This window comes from Marmota monax, unplaced genomic scaffold, assembly GCF_021218885.2.
Source record: "Marmota monax isolate L192 unplaced genomic scaffold, Marmota_monax_Labrador192_F-V1.1 WCK01_AAM20220418_F8-fsc01222, whole genome shotgun sequence".
Taxonomy (NCBI): Eukaryota; Metazoa; Chordata; class Mammalia; order Rodentia; family Sciuridae; genus Marmota; species Marmota monax.
The window spans coordinates 33,452-48,130 of NW_026692053.1; the positions used below are offsets into that span (position 1 = coordinate 33,452).

At 39.5% G+C, this 14,679-nt stretch overlaps 1 pseudogene; it reads left to right on the forward strand.

The window, feature by feature from the left end:
* The first annotated feature begins 13,035 nt into the window (after positions 1-13,035).
* LOC124099337 (pantothenate kinase 2, mitochondrial-like) lies at positions 13,036-14,145 on the forward strand (annotated as a pseudogene).
* Positions 14,146-14,679: the final 534 nt, after the last annotated feature.

Here is a 14,679-nt window from a genome sequence, read left to right on the forward strand (position 1 = left end):
AAATTCTAGGAGAATTTTAATCTCCTAGATTTAAATTAAACCTTTAAAATCTCAGTATAGAAAAGGAGTTCCAAATTCACACATAAAAAAAACAAATCAAAAAATATAAACTTGGTAAAGTTTAAAACATCTGTGCATCAAAACATATCATAAAAATTGTGAGGAAACCCCCAGATAGAATGAAAATACAAACCTTACAACCAACAAAAGATGATGCTCAAAACATACAAGAAATTCTATAAATCAATAAGAAGAACACAAATAACCTAATAGTCAAAGAAAAAGGACCTCACAGGACCTACAATTTATTATTTATTTATTTATTTATTTATTTTGAGCGAGAGAGAAAGAGAGAGAGAGAGAGAGAGAGAGAATTTTTTAATATTCATTTTTTTAGTTTTAGGTGGACACAACATCTTTATTTTATTTTATGTGGTGCTGAGGATCGAACCCAGCGCCCTGCGCATGCCAGGCAAGCCTGTTACCGCTTGAGCCACATCCCCAGCCCCCTTACAATTTATTAATGTTTCCATATTGTCACAGTCCTCACTTAATAATGTCCTCATTTCTCTCTTTAGTCCCACTTAGATTCCATGATCCATCATCTTAATTGGTATTTTACACATCCCTCTATTCCCTGCTCTACAATCCATTTCTCTTACTCATTTTCAAAACTGTGTCCTTGAGAGAATCCAATTCTCTGTATTCACACCTGTAGCTGACTTTGGCTGTAGATACTCCTCCTTCAATGCAAAAAAAAAAAAAAAAAAAAAAAAGGTGCAAACTCTATTGAGAATTTGTAGATATGACATAGAAAAAAGATATGACCTTGGTGAGAAAGGGCCCATTTAGCAGCTTCCATTTCTTAAATTATAACATGAAGAGCTATGGGGAAAATGAGGATGTAAGAATGTGAAGCAGAAAGTATCAGAAGGACAGGATGTGAAGATCAGATATTTGAGGAAATAATCGGTTCAAGATCATTACTGTGAAGAATGAGAAGGCTGTATTACAAAATAAACAAGATATTTGGGCCCTATGAGTACCAATTTGGGGCTATGAATTTATAGAATATCAATTTCTGAAATTTACTGGGCATCATGTAGCTCAGAATTGAGCACACCAGCCCTGGCACATGCCTATAATCCCAGCAGCTTGGGAGGCTGAAGAAGAAGGATCACAAGTTTAAAGCTAGCCTCATCATAATGAGGTTCTAAAGCAACTTATGGAGACTCTGTCTCTAAATAAAAAAATAAAAATAGCATTGGCACACCAATCTTATACAGTTGTAATGGACCATTACATCACACTTTCTGTCAGAATACCCATATGCCAACCTCCACACTGATGTGGCATACAGACGTCCTAATGCACTCTCACAGAGGCTCTGTGCCTCCTCATGCCACTTACTACACATGGCTGATACATGATAGACCTATAAGACAGAAGGAGTCATGATCCTGTGGATGATGTAAACGTCATGTCAGACCTGATATACATAGATTTGTGTGTAACAGAAATAAACTCAGACCTTAAGTCACTAGTATTTCAGGTTTTCTGCTCCCACAGTTGATCCTAACTAACCAGCAAAAAATCTCCAATTTACTAATCAGAATAACATAACCACAAAAGTACCCATGTTAAACCACAGTCAAAATGAAATGGTAAGTTACGTAAACGTTAAAATAACTTTAATTCTTTATGGAATTAATATATTAGAATTTTTTTACTAATTTTATAAATATATGGTAATGATATTTATAATAGGGAATTTCATAAAAATGATAAATGAAGACATGAATAATTTCACAGATTGCCTCAGCATTTTCTTTACCCAACATTTATTAAGTACTATACCATGCTAAGCAGTATGTTGGCTGCCAGGGATATGAAGATAAAACAGAGTCCCTAACCATTGAGGAGTTCACAGAGACATAAACACATGATTTTATGTATTCTAATTTCCAGTATTATTTATTTATTTTTGAACATAAGTAGTTGATTAAGCAAATGGATAAAATTTTTTTTTTTTCTTTTTTTTAACCTGTAGAAAAGAAATCAACTTTGGTAAAGGGCTAACTGTAATTTGTCTCTCTGAGCAGTAGAGGGCGACAGAACATCAAAATGACAGCTTGAGTAAGCCTCTGTGGACCATGTTGTAGGCCTTTTTCTATAAAAGTAATTTATTCAACCAAGTGTTTTTTTCCCCAGACTCAATGACATATTTAGCTATGAATATACAAATTGCACAAATTTATTCTGAATAAAATACATCCATGGTTTGACAAAAATAACAATTTTGTAGGGCTGGGGTTGTAGCTCAGTGGTAGAGCACTTGCCTAGCATGTCAAAGGCATCTGGTTCAACTCTCATCACCACATATAATAAATAAAATAAAAGTTCATTGACGACTAAAAATATTTTTTTAAAATAATAATTTTAATTTATTCCTGTGGCATTTCTCATTTTTTATATTTTTTCTCCGTGTTATAAAATCATAAAAATTCATCATTCAAGAAAATACATTTGATCTGTTTTTTTTTTCTCATAAGTACTGCAGAACACTTATTTCTTATTAGTATCTTCCCAAGATTAATTAATAAAACACAATGTGGGCACCAGCTGTGGGTTTTGACAGAAGAATAAAAAAAAAAATTCTTCAAATTACTTGTGAGTACCATCTCTTTGCAGCATAAAATTTGATAACCTTCATTTATGTCATCTCCTTTGACTATAATTCATATAAACATATTCATGTGATCAAAGCTTTTAAATTGCACTAAAGCATTTTATATTAATCCACAGTATGTTTTCTATGAAAAAGAAGGGGAAAAATGGCTTTTCTTCATCATAATGTTTTCTTTTTTTTTTTTAATTTTTTATTGTTGGTTGTTCAAAACATTACAAATTTCTTGACATATCATATTCCACACTTTGATTCAAGTGGGTTATGAACTCCCATCTTCACCCCATACACAGATTGCAGAATCACATCAGTTACACATCCATTGATTTACATATTACTCTGCATTAAAAAATGACAAAATCATAGAATTTGCAGGGAAATGGATGGCATTAGAGCAGATTATGCTAAGTGAAGCTAGCCAATCCCTAAAAAACAAATGCCAAATGTCTTCTTTGATATAAGGAGAGTAACTAAGATCAGAGTAGGGATGAAGAGCAGGAGAAGAAGATTAACATTTAACAGGGATGAGAGGTGGGAGGGAAAGGGAGAGAGAAGGGAAATTGCATGGAAATGGAAGGAGACCCTCAGGGTTATACAGTGGAGGGGGTAGAGAGAGAGGAGGGGAGGGGAGGGGAGAGGTGGGGAAGGGGGAGGGTGGAGGATGGGAAAGGCAGCGGAGCACAACAGACACTAGTATGGCAATATGTAAATAATGTTTTCTTTAAGACTACTGTGGAAATGCTCCTCTAGGCACCACTGAGTTAGTTAACTCTCATTTGGAAAGTTATCAGCTGGTAGTTATTTGTGGAGCTCCACTAAATACTCAACTTAGAAGTATTCACAGAAGGAGATGTTTTAAATTTGAGCTAGGGCAGTTTCCTAGGATTTCCCATAACAAATTACCAGAAACCCCATGGTTTAAGACAATAGAAAATTACTCTGTCCTAGTTCAGGAGGCAGAAGATCAAAATAAAGGTGTTGAGAGAGTGGGTTCCTTCTAAAGGCTCAGAGGAGATTCTGTTCCTAGCCCCTTTTCTAACTTCTGGTGGTTGCCAGGAATCCTTGGTTTTCCTTAACTTGTAGCTGCATCACTTTAATCCCTGCCTTTGTCATTAGAGGTATTCACCCTATACGTGTCTTTGTGTCTTCCCATGAACTTCTTACAAAGTCACCAATCATTGGATTTGGGGGCCTATCCTAATCCTGTATGGCATCTTAACTAATTACATTTGTAAAGACCTTATTTCTAAACAAGATCATATTCTGAGGTTCCAATGGACATGAATTTTGCAGATTCCTTCTTCAATCCACTACAAATAGTGAGGCTATTTTGTATGTCTAAAAGAAATCTTTAAAAGGAAGAAAAGTATTTTCTCTATGGAAATGAGCACCAAATATATTATATTCAAAATAGATACATACCAAAATGTACTCAACTGAATTTTTTTAATTTACTTTATTTTCATATTCATGTTATTTATGTTATCTTGTACAGGAGTTTTGAAGTGTATAATAAAATAACCCATTCAATATACAATATGTATAACATAAAATGTATGCTGTTCATTGTCAACAAATAGTGTGTACATTTTATTAACCTTATAGAATTAATAAATAAAGGAAGATACAGTTACTATAAGTAGAGTCCAAAAAGTTTTATCATCTGGGAATCATGGCCACATTATTGCAAGGTTGGAAAAAACCACAAAGTTCTCAATTAGCTTTCCAGTTAATGTGTATTTTCATTTACGTTTACATTTATAAAATGTGTCAGAAACAGACAAATTATTTAAAATTGTACCATACATTAAATTAAGAAAGCCTTAAATAATCACAGAGCACTCATTTCCTTACTCTTCACCTTGCACACCTTTATCCTGTCCCATTTGAGAATTGCAGCTGGGTAAAGTATGAAGTCAATTACCAACCCAGTTCAACCTCAATTTATATTATTATTATTATTTCTTTAGTTGTAGATGGAAAAAAAATACATTTATTTATTTATTTATTTTTATGTGGTGCTGAGGATCAAACCCAGTGCCTCACATGTGCCAGGCAAGTTCTCTACCACTGAGCTACAACCACAGCCCTGAATTCCCATGATCTTAGAGACACTTTCAGAGTTTTTAGAGAATAAAATCAAGACTAAAGAACTTTAAAAAGATGATAAAGGGAAATGCCATCATGTTGCTTAATGACAGGGATGTGTTTTGAGAAACACATCCTTAGGCAATGTTATTGAGTGAACACCAGAGTGCACATACACAAACCTAGGTGGCATAGCCCCACTACACACTAGGCTGTATCTTCCAGCTACCACGTGTGCTGTTTGTCTTGTTGATCAAAGCATCTGCATGCAGCACATGACTCTACAATGAATTGCAAAATTCTCATTCTCAGAAAGGAGGGGATGTATTTGGGTTTTGAAAAAAGTCAAGTTTTTGTAACAATGAGTTGTTTGAAAAATCTCTCTCTGAAAGATGAAGATATCAGATAATGTCTCTTAAAATTTCCTAAAATAGTCACAATAACAGGCTTAATAAGGGTACTATGTTGTTTTGTTAAAATGAAGGTCATAATGCTAAACCACAACTCATTCAAAGCAGCTATGGCTAAGACTAAGCCAATGATTGTTCCAACGTATTTCAAGAGTAGAGGTTAAAGAATTGAAACAAATGTCCTCCTTCAAATATCACCCTCCTGCCTGGCCTTTTGGTAGGCAGAGGATGACAGACTCTACGAGCCATGCTCCCTGATGAAAACCCACAGTTAGTTGTCTGAGCTGCTAGTTCTGAACGTGCTTTAAAACAATTGAGCAGACATACAAGTGACCTTTTAAAGATAATATAGCCAAATCAAACTCTGGTTGAATACATGAAAGATTCCTCCAAGGAAACTTCTGGGAGCTTCAAGACCCAGCACAAGGCTTCTTCTTCCCTACCTTTCTAAGGCCTAATTATAAAATGGGAATTAATTCAGAACACCAAGGAAAGCAGGAGGAGAATTGCCAGTGCAGGATGGAATATGCAGGAAGTGATTTTGGTGTAGGAGAGATCAGTCTCCATGGCAGAAACCCAAGGAAGCTTCAGGATCAGTTTGCAGGTGCCTCTAAGGGCAAGGAGCTGAGAGGCTAAAATGGAAGGATTGTTTGAAAGTGGGCCTAGCACATGATGGCACCTGTTATCTGCCTACACTTCCTGCCTTCCTCTGCTATTTTTAAATACATGGAATACCAACTAGCATTTCACCTCTGGGAAAAATAAAATAAGGTTTCTTCTTCTGAAAAACAGAATAAACTGAGGAGAATTAGGTATGCTGAGGATGGACATCAGTGTCCTCAGTAAAGCCCTCTGCCTTCTTCTTTGGAGTTCCAAACCTCTCCCTGAAAAACTAAAAGGCATCACCATTCTTATCCCAAGATTAAGGCAAGATTGGGTAAATCTGTTTATTAAAGTTCTGGTTACCTAGAGCTAGGGTTGTGGCTCAGTGGTAGAGCACTCGACTGGCACATGTGAGGCACTGGGTTTGATCCTCAGCACCACATAAAAATCAATAAATTAATTAATTAATTAAAGGTATTTGTCCATCCACAATTTTTAAAAATATTATTATTTTTTTAAAGCTATGGTTAGCTATGCACCAAGAACTTGGCTTCCTCATTCCTTAATGTGATGCTTTCCTGGGAAGGGACTACCAGACTGGGCATTTCATCTTCTGGCCTCCCTCATATCCAAATGTAGCTATTTAACTACATGGAACGTGAGTAGAAGTGGTGTGTGTCACTTTCAGGCCAGGGATTTTAAGAAAGCAACTGTGGAGCTGAGGGTGTAGCACAATGGTACAGCACATGCTAAACATTTGTGAGGCCCTGGGTTCTGTACTGAGTGGATGATGGGGTGGCAGGGAGGAAGTGGGGAAGAAAGGAAGGAATAAAGAAAGAAAAAGTGCCTTTTCACATTCTCACCCTCTGCCAGCCAGAAGCAGAAGGCACAAAGATCAGAGAAGATGCCTGTAGCATCAGTTGAAGGAGCCTTGGTCTCTGAGTCACTACATGAGGGAAAGCCACCCATGAATCAGGAACATCTGAACTATGCTGCAGTTGAGAAATAAGCATATATCATAGAAAACCATAAAGTTTTGAGGCTTATATTGGTAACCAGCATTACCATAATTAATTATCCTTCCCATGTACATGGAGCTCCCATCACAGGCACTTAACCTGTGGGAGGAAAGACCTATATATTCAATAGTAAGAAACTCCGAAAAGCTATCTAGAAGAGTCCCATTCTTAAATATGATGGACAACTAAAGAGTACAAGAAAGAAAATAAGCAGAATAAGCAAACAAATCCAAGATTTACTAATCTAGAAAGAATAACAGAGATTGTCGGCTTATGAAATAGGGGAAAAAAACTAAAATATTTAAATTTGTGTTCTTAGAGAAATTTGAAAACATATTATTACTTCCATAAAACTAGCACTAGATAATCCTACCCCTCTCCCTGTCCCCCCCACACATCAAAATAAAAATACAAAAAGAAATTCTTGTAAACTAAGCATATGATTGCTAAAATTTTAAAAATCAATTGCAAGTTTATGGGAGAGTGTGCCAGGTTTTGTGGCACACATCTGTAATCCCAGGGACTCAGGAGGCTCAGACAGGAGGATCCAGGACAGCTCTAATAACTTAGTAAGACAATATCTTAAAATAAAAACATAAAAAGGACTGGGTATGTAATTTAATGGCAAAGTGCCCCTAGATTCAATACCCAGTAACCCCCCAAATAAAATTGAAGTGTTGAAAGACAAAGCCTAGGACCCCTTCTAGAACATAAATCAAAAGATTAGAAAAAGAGAGCTTCAGGAGAATGTGAAGCAAAGAAAATAAATCCAGACGTTCCAATATCCTGCAAATAGAATAGAGAAGAAAAATAGCTAGGGATATAGCTCAGTTGGTAGAGTGCTTGCCTCACATGTACAAGGCCCTGGGTTCAATCCCCAGCACCACACACACACACAAAGTTAGCCCTGGGGTTGTAGCTCAGCAGTAGAGCGCTTGCCTAGGACATGTGATGTGCACATGTGAGGCCCTGGGTTCGATCCTCAGCACCACAAAAAAAAAAATAATGTTGGGCCTGGGGTTGTGGCTCAGTTGTAGAGCCCTTGCCTAGGACATGTGAGGCCCTGGGTTTGATCCTCAACACCACATAAGAATGAAATAAAGACAATGTGTCCAACTACAAATAAAAGTAATAAATATTTTAAAAAAAAAAATTAAAAAGAATAGAGAAAAAATTAAAATAAGGAAGAATGAAATGGTAATAATTATAAAGAGATCTCCTCCAAAGTTAAAGACATAACTATTCCTAGTAAAGGGGATAAATGAGTACCAAGAAAAAAAAAAGTCCATGTCACATCACCATGAAATTTTAGAACACTAAATGATTAGAGAAAGAATTTTTATTTGTTTATTTATTTATTTATTTATTTATTTATTTATTTATTTATTTATTATTGTAGTAAGAACATATAAGATGAGGTCTACCTTCTTGACAACATTTTAAGTTTATGGGACAGTGTGTTCACTGCAAGCTCAGTGTTGTACAGCAGATCTCTAGAACTTACTTATCCTGGTTAACTGAAACTTTCTAGACATGGAACAGCAACTGCCCATTCCCCCTCCCCCAGTCCCTGGCAGTCACCATTATATTTCTGCTTTTACAAATTTGACTATTTTAGGAATCTCTTGTAAGTGGAATATTGCAGAATATGTCCTTCTGTCATGAACTCACTTCACTTAGCATAATGCCCTATACGCTCATCTCTGTTGTCGCAAATGGCATGATTTCCTTCTTTTTATGGCTGAATAGAATTCCCATTGTGTACATACCACACATACCACATTTTCTTGATCCATTCACCTCCTGATGGACATTTAGGTCGATTCCATCTCTAGGCTGTTGTGCACAGTGCTGCAATAAACTTAGGAAAAGTACAATTTTTTTAAAAGTCTCTTAAGAAGAAGAGGAAAAAAAGGACACTTACCAAGAAACAATAATAAACTGGCATCAAACTCCTTATTAGGAACACTCTGTGCTAGAAAAGAATGAAACAATGTTTTTACAGTTCTGAGGAGGGAAAATGTGGTGAGCCGCTTCTGCCGTTTCTGCAGATTATGGTCGCCATTACAAGATGACGCTGGCTCCGCTGTGGTCTGTGACAAACAACTCCTTATCTGGGAGAGTTGGCACATGATTTTTCACCACCCTGTGAGAAAGCTCCACGCGGCAGCTTTGCATTGGGGCTTGGGATGCTTTATTAAGGCTGGGAGGGGCATCCAAGAGAGAGAAGAAGAAATATCAAGGGCCTGAATAAACTGCTGAAAGAAGATTCCTGAGTTGCGTCTTCCTTGCGGGCAAGGGGTCGCGACAAGTGGTGCCGAGACCCGGGAACCAGAACTTTCAGCAGTCAGGGGTGGTGCACCGGTTAGTCCCAGGTAAGTGGGATCCGCGATCAAAGCGGGGTTAGTCCCTAGTAAGTGGGATCCGCGACCAAAGCGGGACAGCTCCTCTGTAATGAAAGAGAGAGCCTTACATTTTATTGCAGCTGCACTGTGTACTTTCGCTCCTACTTTCGCTTTCTTTTTTTTGTGCTTCCTTTGTTGTTGTGTCATGGGTGCCGCATCTTCAAGTCCGCTTCTCCTGGCCCTAGATGGCCTGTTACGTTCCAAGGGACTGGAAGTGAAACATAGTACTTTACAGAGATTTTTACAGAAGATAGATATCGCTGCACCGTGGTTTGCATTTTCGGGCAGCCTTACTGTGCCTAGTTGGGATAAATTAGGCAAAGATCTTGACTTTGCTTCTGAGCAGGGCATATTAGAGGGTGGGGTGATACCCCTTTGGAAAATGGTCCGTGGTTGCCTTACAGATGGTAAATGCCAGGAAGCTGTGAGTGAGGGTCAAGCTATTCTTGAGCAATTGCATGAGGAAAAATCTGAAGGATCATGTAGTGAAGTGGCAGAGAGTATTAAAAGTAACAGTAGTGAGAAGGCAAAAGAGCCTGAAGATAAAAATAGGAGAAGGCTCTACCCAGACTTGACCGAATTAAAAACGCCTGAGAACACAAGCGACTCAGAGAGTTCTGAGGACCTTGATATATTGTTACAACAACTACATAAGATAAAAATGAAAAAGAAGAAAAAGGAGACACAGGGCACGCAGGCCTACTGTAAGAAGGGGAAGGGAGTTAACATCGGTCAACAAAACTCTGAGGAGGAGGAGGTAGAATATCTAGAAGAAGATATGGTGCCGATTGCCCCACCTCCGTATGTGGGGGGGAGCCAAGGTTCCGGGAGATCTTTTCATGCACAAGTTTGGAGGACAGTTAATACAGATATGGGACTTGCATACCCTGTATTTCAGGACAATAACAGGGGAAGATATCATGAGCCTTTAGACTTTAAGATAATTAAAACCTTGGCAGAATCTGTCCGCACTTATGGCATAGATGCCGCTTTCACTCTCACTCAGGTGGAGGGACTTACTAGATTTTGCATGACTCCCTCAGATTGGGCTAGTCTAGTCCGCGCTTGTGTTTCCCCAGGGAAATATTAGGAGTCCAAAGTTGGCTGTTTAATGTTTCTGGCAGTACCCAAGACTCGGAGCGAGGTAGGAGGCTTAAAATTTCTGCAAATAATTCACAATTATCTAATGCTACATTACCCTCCACAGCAGTCCGTCTCCAATCTCCGTTCCTGTTTCTTTTGGCTAATGTTACATTACAGGGGATGCTTAATTGTTCTAATATTACCTGTTATTTGTCTGAGTGTTGGAATGGCTCCTGGACTACGGCAATGGTTATGAAATTTCCAACTTTTGTCCCGATCCCGGTTACTGCAGATCCAGAGTCATTTCCTATTGTTGAACTGATTAGAGCCCGTAGAGATTTTGGAATTACGGCAGCTATAGTGACAGCTGTGGTGGTGTCTGCTGCTGCAGCAGTTACAGCTGGAGTAGCCATGGCCAGCCAGGTACAAACTGCTGCCACTATTAATCAGGTTATTCAACAAACATCCACCATACTTGAGTCTCAAAGTAAAATTAATCAACACACTTTATCTGGGATTCTAGCTGCTAATCAAAGGATAGATCTGCTTCAAGCTCAAGTTGAGGAATTGTCTGACCTAGTACATTTGGGTTGTATTGATCAACGTGCACATTTATGTATAACCTCTGTCAGATTTTATGATTCCAGAAATGCCTCCCGCATCATCGGGGAATATTTATCCGGAACCTGGTCCATGGAAGCAGAAAACTTGATCCAGTCTCAACTAACTCAGATTGCTGTTCTGAATAGCACCCGTGTCGAACCAGTGACTTTGGGTCAATTCACCAGTTGGCTATCCTCTGCCTTTTCCTTTTTTAAGGAATGGGTGGGAGTGGGCATTTTTGGTGCAATGTGTTGCTTCGGTGTTGTACTTTGTTTGTGGCTTCTCTGTCGCCTTAAAACTCGCCATGCACAAGAAAAGGCTATGATCATACAAGCTCTTGCAGCTTTAGAAAATGGCAACTCACCTCAAGTCTGGCTTGCGCATCTTAAGCAGTAAACCTTTGTCATGGTCGTTACACCCCAAGTTATTATAACATTGCACTGGGATCGACATGACTTTCCTTGTTATTCTCTTAGTGTTGGAAAGCCCTTGCACTCTGCCGGTATTACTGCCATTGCACGCAGATGGGTTTCTACACTAGTACTTTTCTATCGCCTTAAAGTCCGTGCCTTTCTTTCAGGGTGCTGTCAACTTGTTTGTCATTATAAACAGCCACAGTTCAGCCTCAGCTATCCCCCTTCGTCCACCATCGTCACGATACAGGATGCGAGGCAAGGCACTGCACTTGAGTGATCCTTGACGTGGACCTCAAGGAGAGCATGTCCTATTGCATGCGGGTTAGACGCGTTCACGCCCCGCCCCACGAAAAAAGGCGTCGGCTGATATGGCTTCAGATCTGGGGAAGGCGCCTCCTTAGGACTAAGTCATACTATGCAGCCACTTCTGCACAGTGGGATAGGACCTCTACTCTTGCCTGTATTGTTTTAAGAAAACAGAAAGGGGGAACTGTGGTGAGCCGCTTCTGCCGTTTCTGCAGATTATGGTCGCCATTACAAGATGACGCTGGCTCCGCTGTGGTCTGTGACAAACAACTCCTTATCTGGGAGAGTTGGCACATGATTTTTCACCACCCTGTGAGAAAGCTCCACGCGGCAGCTTTGCATTGGGGCTTGGGATGCTTTATTAAGGCTGGGAGGGGCATCAGAGAGAGAAGAAGAAGAAATATCCAGGGGCCTGAATAAACTGTTGAAAGAAGATTCTCGAGTTGCGTCTTCCTTGCGGGCAAGGGGTCGCGACAGGAAAAAAATGTTTGAATATAGAATTTTGTGCTCTGCCAAACTATAAATCAAGGTGAAGGCATATGAAAGACATTTTCAAATTTGCAAGTACTCATAAATTTTATCTCCCATCTATTTGTTTGTTTGTTTCTGTTCAATATGCCTTTGGATGTATTCCAGAGAAATGAGGTACAAACCAACAAAGATGTAGAATATGAGGGAGTAGAACTAGGAGTGAAGTTTAATCAAAAACAATTCCAGGGTGAGAGTTGTGCATGGAGTTTGCTAAACAGTCTAAATCAGAATAGGAAGCCAGTTGGCCCCCAAATACAATGTCTTCAAGAACAAAAATGAAATGTGGTCTACACTGAAGATAGCATAACTATGGAAATGGGTGATATCCATGATATAGTAAAGAAATTTTCTCTCAGTAAAAAGAAAAGAAAGACAAATGGAAATTCCAGGAAACAAAAACAACAAAAATTGTGTAAAATAAGTCATGAACCAAATACAAAGCCCATTAAAATACAGCATTATCTTAAGCTTTTTCTGAAATGATAAAAGATAATTTATTTCATTTGGACACTAGAACAGTCTTCTCCAAGGATTCTAGAGATCATGACCTTAAGCCTATAACAAAATGTAATTGTTGCACATTATTTGACTATGCAGTAAATGATAGTTAAAAAGACACAATAATATAGATTAGGGAAAGCACTAATTTTCAATTTTGAGGATCAACCTATAAGCAACATGTGAAAGATGGGTCTCAGTAAAGAATGAATTTGGCATTGACCTTGAAATGCAAAAATAAAAATACAGCTGACAGAATGTGGGGGTTCAGGTACAAGCATGTGGAAGACAGAAGAAAGGAGAAAAGGTCCAATTGCCTCATCAAAGCATATCCAGAGGCTCCAGCTGGACTGCTGCGGAGGAGGCAGGAGGATTCTGGCGCTGGGGGGCTGGCTCCAGCGGCAGCCCTGGCTGCTGCGGATGGGAGCAGGCCAGCTTGGTGCGACCCTGGAGCGCCATGGCAGGGCTGCCGCCACCTCATCCTCATGGGCTGGGGAGCCAGCGCCCTTGCGGCTCCGAAGGACGGCGGTGGGAGCCACTGTGGTGCCCAGCGAGCAGCGCTTCAGCGCCTGCTGTCCGGGCCTTGGCGGATGGTGTGCGGTGGGATGGGCCCAACTCCTGCAGCGGCCCTGCCTAGGTCTCCCGCCGCCGGTTGAAAGCCTCCGGAAAAAGCAGCCGCTTTTTCCATGGTTTGGCTTGGAGATTGGTGGAACCCTGGTCAAGCTGGTTTATTTTGAACCCAAAGACATCACTGCTGAAGAAGAAGAGGAAGAAGTGGAGAGTCCTCAAAGCATTCGGAAGTACTTGAACTCCAATGTGGCTTATGGGTCCAGGGGCATTAGGGACGTGCACCTGGAGCTGAAGGCCCTGACTCTGTGTGGATGCAAAGATAGGTGATCTTCAGCTTTGCAAACTGCATGAACTAGACTGCTTAATCCAAGGAATTTTATGTATTGACTCAGTTGGTTTCAATGGACGGTCACAGTGCTATTACTTTGAAAATCCTGCTGATTCTGAAAAATGTCAGAAGTTACCATTTGAGTTGAAAAACCCACATCCTCTGCTTCTGGTGAACATTGGCTCAGGGGTTAGCATTTTAGCAGTGTATTCCAAAGATAATTACAAGAGGGTCAAAGGCACAAGTCTTGGAGGAGGAAACTTTTTTTGGTCTCTGCTGTCTTCTTACTGGCTCTACCACTTTTGAAGAAGCTCTTGAAATGGCATCTCGTGGAGGTAGCACCAAAGTGGATAAACTAGTTCGAGACATTATGGAGGAGATTATGAGAGGTTTGGATTGCCAGGATGGGCTGTAGCTTCGAGAACATTAACCAGGTGGTATTTGTTGGAAATTTCTTGAGAATTAATAAGATCGCCATGCGGCTTTTGGCATATGCTTTAGATTATTGGTCCAAGGGGCAGTTGAAAGCACTTTTTTCAGAACATGAGGGTTATTTTGGAGCTGTTGGAGCACTCCTGGAGCTGTTGAAGATTTCCTGATTGTTACCTGGGAGGGCGTCCTGGAAATTTCTACAATGGGATCTATGGACTTTTTTTTTTTTTTTTTTTTAAAGCCTTACTCAGTTTTATGATCGTGTATTACCGGGATCAAAGAGAGAATTGTCGTGTATTTTTCTAAGTCATCAAGATAAATCCTTAAAAAATTCATTCTAAACTAGCAACCAGTAAGGAAAGAAGCATTAAAAACAAGTGGACCATGTTCAGGCAGTGTAAGGATTGCTGTATTTAAGTTGCCCTTCAGGGTAGCACTGTTACACCTGTAGTGTTTTTGGAAATCTCAGCATAATTCACTGCAGATGGCTTGGAAGAGCTATCCCGTGTTGAGCTGGCTGTGGTTTGTGCATCCTTTTTTGACTTGCTGTGTGCAGGACAGGCTGCTATGTGTGATAATCTAATCATTATTTTCTCAGTACGGCCTTAGAGATCACCTGTGCATAACTCTGGTTTGCATTTAGCCTTTGTGTGTACATATTGAAAAATGGTTTATTTTAAGCTTCTGCAAACTTAATTGGG